Source organism: Drosophila sechellia, chromosome 3R, assembly GCF_004382195.2.
Source record: "Drosophila sechellia strain sech25 chromosome 3R, ASM438219v1, whole genome shotgun sequence".
NCBI lineage: Eukaryota > Metazoa > Arthropoda > Insecta > Diptera > Drosophilidae > Drosophila > Drosophila sechellia.
The window spans coordinates 17,225,087-17,238,447 of record NC_045952.1 but is presented as its reverse complement, the minus strand read 5'-3'; the positions used below and the strand labels follow the sequence as shown (position 1 = coordinate 17,238,447).

The 13,361-nt window shown below is 43.6% G+C and overlaps 1 long non-coding RNA gene and 1 pseudogene across 2 annotated transcripts in view; both read right to left on the bottom strand.

Moving 5' to 3' along the window:
* Nucleotides 1-9,344: 9,344 nt before the first annotated feature.
* LOC6606841 lies at nt 9,345-10,007 on the bottom strand (annotated as a pseudogene).
* Nucleotides 10,008-10,121: 114 nt separating this feature from the next.
* LOC116801705 overlaps nt 10,122-13,361 on the bottom strand; it is a 34,284-nt gene continuing 31,044 nt past the window's right edge. The window contains exons 4-5 of one of the 2 annotated variants that reach the window (XR_004362180.1): nt 12,730-12,853; nt 10,122-10,516 (exon numbers count right to left, since the gene is read on the bottom strand). This is a non-coding gene — a long non-coding RNA (uncharacterized LOC116801705). The remainder of the gene's footprint in view (nt 10,517-12,729; nt 12,854-13,361) is intronic. The other variant, XR_004362181.1, reaches the window with a different exon arrangement.

Here is a 13,361-nt window from a genome sequence, read left to right as displayed (position 1 = left end):
TGAGATGCAAAGGATGTCTCTTTTTCCTTCCGCTCATTTATAATTTATATACTTATTCTTGATTGCATTTCTCTACTGCTCCATATTTCTTAATGAATCTTTAATACCAGCCATAAAATGTCCGTTATTTTGCCGCCATCTGCAACAATCAGCACAGCACACACACACACATTCAGACGGACGAGTATATTAAGGATTCGCAGTGTTTTCTTATCAGAGGCCTTAATCCCCGAGGGCCACACACATACACCACACACACACACTCACGCGGACATGCGGACGGATTCCATTAGCATAAAAATGTCATAAATAAGAAGCACGCTTACTCGGCCCGCACTTATTATCCTCCTACAGAACCGGGGGTTGTTCTCAAATTCAAAATGGCGCCGCTTTCTTATTAGAATCGCTTAGGGGCGGAGGTTGTTCAGCCGGCAGCATCTTGTTGCGTTTTTGGGGGTGAGTTTTCGCATACCGAAACCAAGCGCAAAAACCAGTTCTCAGACCCTTACCCCTCGACCATGCCACGCCTTTCTTCTACTTTTTAATGCATGGGTATGGGTGTGTGTAGATGTGTGCGTGTGTGTGACTGTACCGTATTTGCTGGTCGAGAGTCTCGGAGGCGGCCAAGATGACGTGTTCTAATTGATGTCGCCACGAGGGCTACAAAAAGGATTCCGCATCCGGGCATTTGAATATTGATTTTCTACTGCCACCACCCCCCTCCCAAAGTTTTTGGGTGGGCAGGAGGCTGTTCATTAATTAAGCTGACTTTGACGAGGGGAAAGTTTCCGCACAAGGCGGCGAGATGCCGGAATAGTTGCTCCGTCCAAGGCAGATCCGTAATGCGTGCGGTCGAACATCAAAAGTGGAACATGAAAAGCACTCGGCCGTGGAGTATATGCGCCCAAAACCACCCACCAATCCCCCAAACAGCATGCAAATTGCGTGTGTCCCACCTAAACGCCCCACTTTGCACTCAGAGAAATATTTCTTTATGTGCAATTCTGTTGCGAGAATATGCTCCAATATGATAGCAAATCTCACTCTTTTCTTTCCAATATAATAGCAAATCTCACTCTTTTCTTTAATTATGATAAAAAATCGAAAACAATTGGAAAATCGTACAAGATCCTACAAGATGTTGATATCTTTTAAAAGATTGCTACTTATATTTAAAGGCTGATAATAGATGTTACTGATATTTTTTGTGAGTGTCCCCCCATTTCGGCCTTCCACTTAAGCGAAATTCAAGCTGGGAGCCTCTTCTTGATGGTTGCGATAAATCATAAGCAAAGAGTTGCAAAAAACTACCAGTCGACAAAATTTATGTACATTGAATGTATTTAGAAGCCATGCTAGATGCGACTTTCATCCTTTGCCATTTCCTGGCCCATTTACCCCGTTTCTCCCACTTCGGCCACTTCTGCCACCGAAGCTTGGCTAAAACTTCTTGGAATTTGCTGCTGCAAATAGTTGGAGTCTCCTCCTGCCGTATCCCCTTCCACTCCACGTCTCCGGAATATTTATAAATGAAAATTCCAACAAGAACATTTTCTATTAAATTTCGCCTCCCTCTGCACGAGAAAGTTTTCTTGCCAAGGCCCTCCGTTTGAGTTTTTGGTTTTGGGTTTGGGTGCCGAGGCCAAAACAGTTTTCATTTTATTGCATTACATTATATACGATTCGTATGTACACATAGATATATATATATATATATATATATATATATATATATATATATATATATAGGTTCTTTTTGCTGAGCAAACTTTTTGCTTCGGCAAAAGTTTCTTGCGAATAGAGCGAGACGGAGCGGACCCATTCAGGATCTCCCATTACTTTTCAGCTGCAAAGTAAAAGTTCTTAGCAGCACCTCCATCCCGATGGCCGCCCATTCCCATGGCCATTTACCAAATGTGCCAACTACTTTTTCTCAAGTACCACTGCGGGACATTAAATCCGGCTACGTGCCTCGTCCTGGCTGCCGGATTGTTCAACTGTTACTGGAGGTATTATGCCATGACCGAAAGTTTGAATAGTTCTTCTGCAACACACGAATTGTGCGGAAGGATGCGAAAGGATGCCTCCCTTTTTTGCCACTGCAATTCGTTTTTGGCCCCAACTATTAGATAAGGCTCGACCCTGCCATTACTCACAGCTAGTCTTGGATGCTTCCACTTCACTGCAACTGCGACACTGCGACTGTGCTCCTCGAAGATGCTCTTTCCCACACGGAGGTGATTCCACAACTGGACAGCATCCGTTCCCACAGGCGAAAAGAAGGAGGCTGCTCGAAGGAAGGTTCCCAAAAACCCGCCTGTCCGGTTGCCGGAGAAAAGAGTTGAAAAGCTGCCCAAAACAGTGTGAGAAAATCTTGGTCAATTTGACCTCTGACCGGCTAACAGGGAAGATAGCTGAAGGGGTTGGAAAAATTTTAAGATGCTGTATGACTCAAGGCATCACATAATTTCTCATTTCATTTAATATGTTAAATGGGTTTTTATTTAAATATAATATTAATTATATATGATATATAATATATCATATTTTGGATTTTCCAATCAATTGTTGCAACCCTCAAGTCAATGAGACGTCTGCTAAGATATTTGAGGGCTCTTAGTCCCGTTCCATGATTTCAGAATAAAGTATGATATTCAGTTGTCCAATATTCAAGGAACAACCACAATCACCAGCTCCAAGAGCTCTTCGTTCCGAAAATTTATCAAATTGGGGGTTGGATTCTACGCAAACTCGAGTCCGGAGTGCGGGTGGAAATGGCTTAGAGGGTGGGTAGGCTGGCAGGCGATAAGTTTTTATGTCTTGAGCTGATGGTGTTGAAAAGTTTTTGTGAAACTAAACACAGAATCTCGCCCGCCCGCCCACAGGACCCAGGAAAAAGGATATAGTTCGGGGGTTGTTCGCCAGGAATATGGCCGCAGCAACTTTTATGCGGGCGTATGCGAGTGGGTTTTAATGAAAGAGTGTACATACATACAGAGCTGGAATCCCGAACACCAGGAACGTTTTCTTCAAGGAGCCCGGGCTGGAAAAAGGGTTGGAAGGGCACATCCTTGCCGGACACAGGATTGTCAGAAGTTGGATATGCCGTTGTGCATAAAAGATAATGATGTTGCCTTAAACTTTTGGGAATTAATAATAGTTGTAGTGACCGCCCTCTGCCCCACCGCTCCTCTCTGCAGCCGCCCATCCCGCAGGCACAATGTCCTTGTTTCAGTCTGGCTGTAAGCTAAGGTTATTATCTTTCAAGTTTTCAAGCCCCATGTGGAAGTGCCACAACAGGAGCAACAACAACAACAAGCGGCGAGCCGTAAAAAGGGACGGGACCCAAGGCCTTAAGCTTATAATTAATTGCATGTTTGGTCGAGACGAAATAATCCTTTGTACTGAAAAACACCCGACCCTGGCATTCTCACATCCAGCCATCCTCGCCCCCTCACATCTTATGTTTGCCCATGCGTGTTTTTTTGGACCCAAGCCTCCCTCTTTCGAGGATAGTTCGAGCAGCGCCCCAAAGTTTGTTACACGCCTTTTGGGAAATTTACAGGCAAATGAATGTTATCATAACTCCCACTGCTCCCCAGGATCCCCAACTCCGAAGGCCTATCCACCTACCAGTGACCAGCTTGTTCAACTGTAAAGAACTATGCTGACAACATATCTGCCTCTGCCTCATACATAATGATTCGTATGCGGCATCTTCTCGAGGACCCCCATTTCATGCGCCCGTTGCGGTGGCAGCCCGTTGGATGTTTCAAAATCATATTAAAATTGATGAATGAACCGCTAATTAACGAAACGCCGACCCGTCAAACGGAGCTAATGCAGCCTTTTTGCCTCTGATTTAAAGTGATCCATTTGGGCAGAAGTCGTCCCGACCTTTATGGATATTAATGACGCGCTTTTGTGCGTGGGATTCGCTGACTACTCAGCTGAGATAGATCTGTCTCCCAGTTAGATAGCACTGGAAAAAATCATACCATACTTCAACTAAAGCTTACGTCTCATTATTTGGTGGATATAAAATATATTACAATGTATATATTTTGAAAATAAATATAATATGTGTTTAAAACAAAACTCCAGTTCCTTTGGTCACTTTTTGCTCAGTGAGTTGACAGTAATCAAATCAGATTTCGGAAGTTTTGAACTTATTCTTGATTGTCCTCGCAGGCTCGGAGGCATATGGTCCTCCTGCTCATCTCACGCCCCTTGGCAGCTTTCGGCTCTATCCTATGACAACAAGAAGCTGGGAAGATTGAGGAGGGCAGGCAGCCAAATGACAACAATGGCCAAATTTTAATTGAAAACTTTAATTTGGCAACAGAACGAAGTTTGCCTGGAAAAGCCGACCTGCAGGGTGAGGAAGCGGAGTCTGTATACTGGATTCTAGAGTCTGCATCTTGGTTGAGGTTTAGGTTTATTTTGTCGCTGCCGTTGCCATTGCCATTGTCGTTGTCATTGCCCTTGGCTACGTCTTGTGCAAAAAGGAGCAAAGGATCTGGGGCTGGGGAGGAATTTGCCAACAATAAAATGCCGAAATAAAACAAGAAATTCAGCTCGGTGTGTGCGCTAGAGTGTATTTACTTATGGCCAGACAGCATCACTCCTCCTGACTGTGTGTGTGTGTCTTCTGGATGTTGTCCTTCGCACGCTTTGGTCCTTGTGCATCCTTGTTTCTTGCTCTTGATTTCTTGTTGCTGCCTTTCATGGCTGCCTTTGCCTTTGCCGCTGCTGCATTGTTCAAATATATGCACATGTCCTTCTGCCTGTCAGCCAGATCCTTTTGCATTTATTTCCAGCGCTCTTATTTATTTATAAAGCCAAGGCTCGTAGCTGCTCTGAATCTAACTGCTTCTTGTTGGGCTGCCATGTAGCTGCCATGTTCGGTTCAATTGTTTGCCATTCTTGGCCATTGTCTGGACATCTCCAGTGTCCATTCCGAGGCCCCCCATCTCCAGTGTCCATCTCCTGCTCCAACTTGGCCTTACTCTTTTGTCTGCGCAGAGTGTGTGATTCTTGTTCATCTTTTGTCTGGGGCCCATTTGAAATTGATTTCTGAATTATTCACAAATTTGCGCCAGTCCTGCCTTCGTTTCGCCTCAATTGGCAGCCTCGCATTAGCCAATAACTTTGAGCGCCACTCGCCCACATCCTGCATGTCCTGGCCATAAGTCATCGGAGGCCGCCTCCTTCTTGCCGTTGGCAGCAGCTTGCTGTTGATTGCTCCATCGCCTCTATCGCCTCCACAGTTTCTCCACTCCTCTGCCAGTTCATCAACTCAAATTTTATGCATTTTAGATGAGTTTTCCTCACAGTTTGTTTGCAACAACAAGAAAAAACAGCAAGAAGGAACATTTTGTTTTTCGTTGTTATTTTTATGCAACTTGATGAAAAATTTTCAACATCAACATCAAGTTTGGGCAAAATGTCAATGGGGTGCCTTGCCTTGGCCAGCTTCTCTTTCTCTGCAGTTTCGAAACTCAACCCGTTCGCCCAAGCCTGGCAGCATTTTGTGGCCTGATCGAAACAGGAGCGAATTCTTGAAAAATATATATGATTACTATTTAAAAACATCTACAACTATAGCATTTACAACACACCTATTTGAAATGTTTAACTGATACTATATTAGTTCCCTTATTTCCATATTCTGGCGCCCAACAAATCCGCTCCATGTCCCCCAGAAAATTCATCAACTTTTCTGCATTTTTACTAATTTCAACAGTTAACTTCCTTTGGTTTTCATAGTTAACTTTTACCAGCATCGAAAAATGTTGTGCCTTGGCAAAATTTGAGCAGAGCCACGGAGAAAGGCGGCCGAAGGATGTGGAATATTGGGAGGTACTTTGCAGGAGCGGAGCTCGAATTTTCAACTCACAAGTTCAATAAAAGTTTCGACGCTCTCGTCCTTGTTGCAATTTTATTTGCTGGCTGGCGAAAATGCAATTTCCAGGACATGGCTTTTCCGTTCTCAGCCTCCTTGATGCTGCCACTGCACCTAAGGCAAGAATTTTCATCCCGTGGCAAATTGCATAAAAGTGGAGCATGCCTCGAGCGGAGCCAAGCAAAACAGTGTCCTGGCCAAACTCCGATGCAGAACTTTGCTTTTCTTAATTTATTTTTCTCACGAGCTGGGCGAATTATAATTACCAGCCAACCCACCGTGCAACAAACAGCCAGTGCTGCATTTTGGAGATAGTGTACTGAAAGAAATCGTCAAGGCAGTTGTTTTCGAATATTATATACTAATAAAAAGCAGTGTGTCCTTAAGTATTGTATTATATTTTCTATAGAAATTCTTTTCGAATATTATATATTAAATAAAAAACAGTATCGCTTTACTTATATTATATTTATTATAGAAAATATCCAATCTAAGTGTTGTTTTCCACTGTAACTCCAGTCCAGGTTGGAGTTTCGTTTTGGGGTTCGCCAGCTCGATTTATTGGCTTGGCTGGCGCCGAGTTCGATATTAGTGGTCGGGGCTCTCAACAAATTGTGCAGTTAGGCAAACGCCTTCCTGCGGAAGGACGAACAGGACGAGGAGGTCGCGCGGCGGGACAGCCATAAATTTTAAATATGATACTTTATGCACTGGACCTGCTGCTCGAACGGAGCTTGGCGGCTACTGCTGCTGCTGCTGCTGCAACTTATCAAATATTCCTGGCTGGCAATTGGCCATCATCTCTGGCGCTGCCTTGGCCACATCCTTGCAGGATATCCAAAGCGTGGCTGAATGAGCTTCATTTGCTTGCCCAGATACGCGCCGTATTTTGCATAACAAACTTTGAATGGGTCTGCGATGGGATGGAGCTATCCGGAGCGGAGCCCCAAAACTAATTAGTCGCGTAGTCCTAGTCGCATCGCCTGGTGTCCTGTAATGGCAAAGGCAAAGGATAGAGGTCCTCGAGCGAAGACACGTGAGCTTGCTTTAATATTAATAGCTAATTGCGACCAACTTGTCTTTGGCATCTACGGATAAGGGATATTTCGATTACATAGCAAAGGTATCTTTCAATACACAGTTACAAAGTTTATAAAGGTTTTTTTGTCAATTTCTAGTTTAAAGCTTTCTTATCGAGCTAATTTCTGATATTTTAAATTTATGTTTACTTTATATAACCCTGTGTAATTTTCCAAAAATTGTTGCAAATCCACTTGAAGTTCCATTTGATTCTCTAGCGGAAGCTGTCTCAGTCCTGGCAGGAAGCTCAGCCATGTCGCTGCTCCTTCCACAGATTCATTCGGGAGGTGGAACTTTGTAGCTCATTAGAATATTTTCTGCCCAAAAACTTTCCGCAGCTAGAGAGACGGCATCGAAAAGGACAAAAGAGATAGAAAGCAATTGAATGGGGCTAGTGAGGAGGCAAATCATGCATTTATTTATGGAGCAAGAGTAAAACGAGTGAAACGAGAAAAAAACGGCATTCTTTGTTGGCATTCCATTTAATTGGTCTACGAGTTGTTCCTGTCGAGACTTTGGACCAGCATATCCCGCTCCTTATCCGGGAAGTTTCCCAGGCTCCGCACTCATTGTATCTGTTGGCCGCTCTGCATCTTGCAACTGGTTGGCAGCGGCTGGGACCTGAACTGGTCCTGATGGTCAGTAACCTCTGGCCCACGAACTGCCAGTTCAGCTTCCCAAAAAAAGGGTAAAAACCTCCGAAGATGCTGCGCAGATTTCTCAGATTTTCTCATGATTTTCTTTGCTTCAAACTGGTCAGTGGCAGGACTTGGACGGGTCAAAGGATTGAAAGGCATCTAAGGGTGGTTTTTAACGGACAGCATGGCGGAGGTATCTTTACCTTGTTGGGGTGTGTAAAATGCTTGGCACGGATATTTTCGAAAGATGGTATATTTTAGTTGTGAACCTGTCTGTCATTACAAGATTTAAATTAAAAGATTTTATAAAATCAATGACGACACATACACTTTGGATTTGTACCTCACAAAAACCATTATTAGAATGTTTGTATATAGAATTAGTTATTTATAACTTTAAGCAATTTTAAATATAGTATACCTCTTAAAATGTACAGAAGGACAACAATTTTAATAATATTTTAGGTATTCAATATTCGCTCAGTTTCCATCAAACTCTTTCAGTTTTTTGTGTTCGCTCAGGATTTTTCAATTTCGCTCCTTTTCGTTTGCGTTTTAATAGTAGCGCCCTCTGTTGTTTGGTTTCCTGAACAAGTACGGATAAATGGATTGAGGGTTCAGCTTTTAACCACCAGGTGGTGGTTCTGCGGATAATTAAGTTATCCAGGAGTGAGAGAGCAGTATTCTCTTTGCGAAATGGATAAAATGAAACCATATTTTTTCAAACTGTAGGTATTTATACTTTGAACATTCTGTCTTGGTACAGCATCCTATTTTAAAATAATTATTAATTATAATTGAATTAATCACATTTAATTTTTAACACAAATAATTTTAATTTTGAATATGCGTTAACCAAATGAAATTATAAAGAAAATTATAATGAAACTAATTAAGTTTACAAAGTTTATACCAATATTTTATAGATACATTTTATTGGATTAATTTTTGTTATTTTTTTTACTTTCTTTTATAATGAAGAAACAGTTTTAAATATCTTGTTGAGAGGTATTCCCAGTCAAACCTGGTTGAATTTTATAAAAATAGCTTAGCAACAATTAATTAAAAGTACCCGTTGACCTCACTTTTCCTGTTATATAGCCCGACCATTTCACGATATCCTTTTTTCCATGTTACCTAGCGAAAATCTTATTGGTGAAGGCGAGTCAAGGCGACCTCAAGCCAAGTCCTTCGTTTCCACCTTTTTTTGCAATCGCGTTCGGTTTTGGCTTCGCATTCGTCGTCGCGCAGAAAAAGGAGGCAGAGATATAAAATAAATTAAAAGAAAGAGCCAGCAGCAGGACGAAGCCGCGAAGAAGAAGAGAGAAGGTCCTGGGCAAGAAGCAGGAGCAGAAGCAGGAGACAGGCCAAAGCAAAGCAAAGCCAAGCAAATGCTTTGCATTTTTAAAATAGAAAAGGGGCGGAGCACATTTAAATGTGGCTTGGTTTTTTTTTCGCCGGCATTCCTCTTCTTCATCGTCCTTGTCGTCCTTTTTTCACTTGGCTGCTGCCACTTACTCTGCAGTCCAATAAGACGAGGCCAAGGCAAGGAGGCGAGCGACAGAGACGCAGATAGAAACTAGTTGGAAAAATAGCTGAGATGGGGAGAAAGGGTCCTGGAAATGGCAGGACGTGCACTTAAAAGTATAAAAGGCAGCAAAAGAAAATTATCAAACGAAAACAAATATTAATGCCAGTTAGTGGGAAGGGGGAAAGGCAAATGCAAATGACAGCTGGTGGAATGAGTGCGAGAAGAAGTGGAAGTAGCAGAAAAAGGACCCAGTGACAAAATGCCACTTTGAGGGCACGTAACGATGGTTGAAAAGGATATGAAAGAATTTTCGCAAACGTAGTTAGTTCAGCTGGACGGTTGGTCTGCTGGGAAGTTGGGCAGTTAAGGTGGTTGGTTCAACAGCCGCTTGTCTGATTCTCGAAAGGACCAAGCCCCCAAGGACCAAGGACCAAGCGAACGGCACCGGACTGCATTCATTTGTAAATATTGTAGCCTGCAGGATACGTATGCAAATAACATTAAGAGCATCGCATAGAAAAATGTAATTTCACTTGATTTGCTCAAAAATGCAAACAGAGACGAGGAAGCACACACATACACACACACACACATAGAAACCGAACACACACCGACACGAAGGACACGTACACGGGCAGACAGATAACGGGCCATAACATGGTAGAAAGTTAAACGAAGATAAGAGCCAGAAGAAAGGAAGGAAGGAAGCAGCGGTAACAGGAAAAAGTCAGCTCCTGACAGGATATGAAGCGAAGGACGAGGAGCCAGCCCAGCTGGAGGCATTCGAGGACATCGAGGAAGTAGGCAGTTACTTCGATACGACGACTGGAGCGGGAAGGGAGCAAATGGAAATTGTTAGGGTGATACATAAGGTCATCTCAACAAGTGTTAATTCTTTAGCAAAATACAAAGAAGCTGCCTTAAAACAATATTTAACAAACCTCTACATTTTATACTGATGAAGTGAAATAACAAAGTACAATTTATTGGTAACTTAACATTGTATTTTACAGATTTTTAAATAAGGTGAATATGATCATAGAAACTAATTTAAAAATTAGTGGTGATTGAGTGCTTTTTTAAAACGTGCTGCGTCCGTAAGTTTGCATTTATTTTCATGTTTTTATTTCTCTTGAGATACCCTTGTGCGGTAACAGCCTACTTTCGAGTATTCTGAGCCAGTATCCTTTAGGTCCTCATCCCCCTCGAAGTCCGGCCTGGTGTCTGGCGAAGCTAGCAACTCAATCGTGGCTGCTGCTATACGGGTGTCCTGCTCCTCCTGCTCCTTCGCTGCCTGCGTGTCTATGGAAATATCTTATGGCTGACATCTACGAACATCGTCGGACAACAATCGCCTATTCACTGCAAAAAAATAAAAATAAATGTAATGTGTTTAGACTTGTAATATAAAACACTCGAAGAGTGTTGATTACAACTTATTACGTATAATATTTATTTTAAAAAATATACAGAATGTAAGTTTGGAGCAATAACATTTCTAGGATAAATGTTTATTGTTAGCTTGCTTTTATCTAAGCTTTTTTTACGGTGCAGTTGCACACACTTACAGTTGGGTGGGCACACCGACACAGAGGCAGACAGTCGGCCTTTGGCTTACATTTTAAGTGTCTGAGGCCTCAATTGCTTTACTGGCTTTTCGACTGCCCAGAGAAACGATGGCGATGGCGATGGTGATGATGATGATGACGACGATGATGGGCTAAAGTCTGGGGGGGATCGACAGGTTGAGGATGAGGATGAGGATGGCTGATGGCTGGGTTATGCAACCAAGGCGGTGAGTCAATGGACTCCAACTCGTTCACGTTTCACTTTGCCTTGGCCCGCTGGTCGTCCTTTGGTCCTTTTGTTGCACATTTTATCAGCGCTTTAACGTTCAATTCAATATAATGACTCCCCTATGCATAAAATGCCCGATGCACGAGGATTGGGGATGACGGTCGAGGAGGTCCTGGCAAGTGGAACGTCTGTGTGAACGAGCACATACTTTTTATGGCGCCATCGAGGGCTGGCAAGGATGTGGAGCGGTACTGGGAATCCTGAAGCCGTCGACTTAAGGGGAAGATTTTAATTTGCATTCGTTTGCTTTCGTTTGCAGGGCTTGCAGGATGTTGTTGCTCCTGGATGCCTGCCAGCCTATATTTAATCGTTTTTGCAATTTCTCGTGATTTTCCCCAACAGTTTTGTTCCGAGTTTGGGGTCTTCGTCCTCGCCGAACTTTTGCTTGGGTCCGGCAAATTGTTAAGTCGCCCATAAATTTGACTTGTTCTTGCAGTTTGGGGCTTTATGGGGCACCCACTGAGGCTATTTGCATAATGGTTTATAGAAAAGACAAAGCCGGGGCTTCGGATCTGGGGCTCTGTTTTGGGTTCCCGGGTTCTCGGGTTCCTGGGTTCTCGGTTGCTGGACAAAGAACACGGCACAATGCCATCCAATGCCCGGGTTGATTTTCCTCGGTTTTGTTGTGGTCTATATCGCCCACTCTAGCCCGTTTCGTTTCTAAAACCGGAAAATGAGTGGCTTTAAGGGCTCTACTCCTTTGTCCGGCATCCTTGGCTCGAAGTTAAAACCATCAACCACTTAAAATAAATTAAGGCGACGCCATTTTCCTTTCGCCCCGAGAGCATTCAGCAAACAACCCCGAGCTGAGGACCAACGAGCAAGGACCAGGACTTGCAGGATACACAGACACGGACACAGGCACAGATGCGGACACACATCCCTGCTCTACCCCCAAGATGATGGTCTCCATGCGCCGTGTTGGCCATTACTTTTCCCAGCTTTTTCATTTATTTTTATATTTCTTCCCGTATATATGTATGTATAGAAACCCAAAGGGATCCTTTTTGCTATTAGTTTAGCAAGAGCTGCAGGGTTGGTTGTGGGCCCTGTCAAGTACAGTTTCGTATTCTTCTGCTTAAGCATAACGAATGTCCTCGCCGGGGACCACTGCCACTATGACTCCCACACTTCCATACCCATACCCATTCCCATTCCGGCTGCCACTTTTGGCCAACATAGTTGGTCGGACAATTCCCAGGGAGAGAAACGTCCTGGGCAAAAGTAATTTTTTACTGTTAGTTAAATAAATGCGAATGCGAAGCAGCTGCAGCAGCTGGCACCGCAGCTTCCCAGGACCCAGGACCCAGGATTCAGCATACAGGGCCCAGGACGAGGGCGTTAAAAGTTTTCACCATTTACTTGTGCCGCATCCTGTTCGTCCTGCCAGTCTTGTTTCACTTTTTTTCTGCTGTGTTTTGCCGGCATTTCTTTGGGGACCAGGACGTAGAGCATTGCCTTGTCTCGCTGGCTGAAAGACGGAAAATGCCAGGACCCCATCTCCGCCCAGCTCGCTCCCACTCACTGGCTCCTGCCCGACGGCCTGGCTGGCAAGATAAAAAATTAGTTTGGCGAACAAGATGAATGCCTTTTGCTGATTAAAATTGCGCAGCCAGCGAACCGAAGGGCGGAAAAGGCAAAGGAAAACAAGGACAGCTCTTAATGAAATAATATTCAAAGGAAGTTAAAACTATACGCAAACAAATGCTGGTTATTACTCAAGCTTAAAGTCAATTATTATATTATATTCCAGTAGTGACAGTGTATGGATATATGTGTGTTGATCTGTTTTCCGTGCCACTCAGGACTCGCCCGGTATATCCGCTGTACACCATTATTGGCCTGAAACGAATTAGAAACCGAAAATACGTTAGAGAGATGCCAGCAAACATTTGCGATTCGACAATGGAGCAACAATTAGAGTAATATTCAAATCGTAAATCATAAATGAAGCGATGGGTTGGGGCAACTGAATGGCCCCGACCCTGTCTGGCCAATTATTTGGCCAATTGCGAACAATAATTTCCACGCAGGACACCTGATGGCCACCGCAGTGGGTCATCATTTTGGGTGAAAGGCCGGGTGGTGCGAATTAGTCGCGTGGCGAGGGCTACAGTTGAACGGTCAATTTTGATTTGCCATAAATAAAGCTTAATTGAATTATTGAACGGAAAACAGAAGAGAGCGCGAGCGGCACTCAACTGTTGCTTCTGACCCCCGTGATTCTCCAGTGGACCGGACTGGACTGGACTGGACTCGCTGGTCGTCGGTTGGGTTGTGCTCCATTTAAATATGAATTAAACCAATTTCGAGTCGATTAATGTCGACGGCTCTCCGCATTCGATTTCGC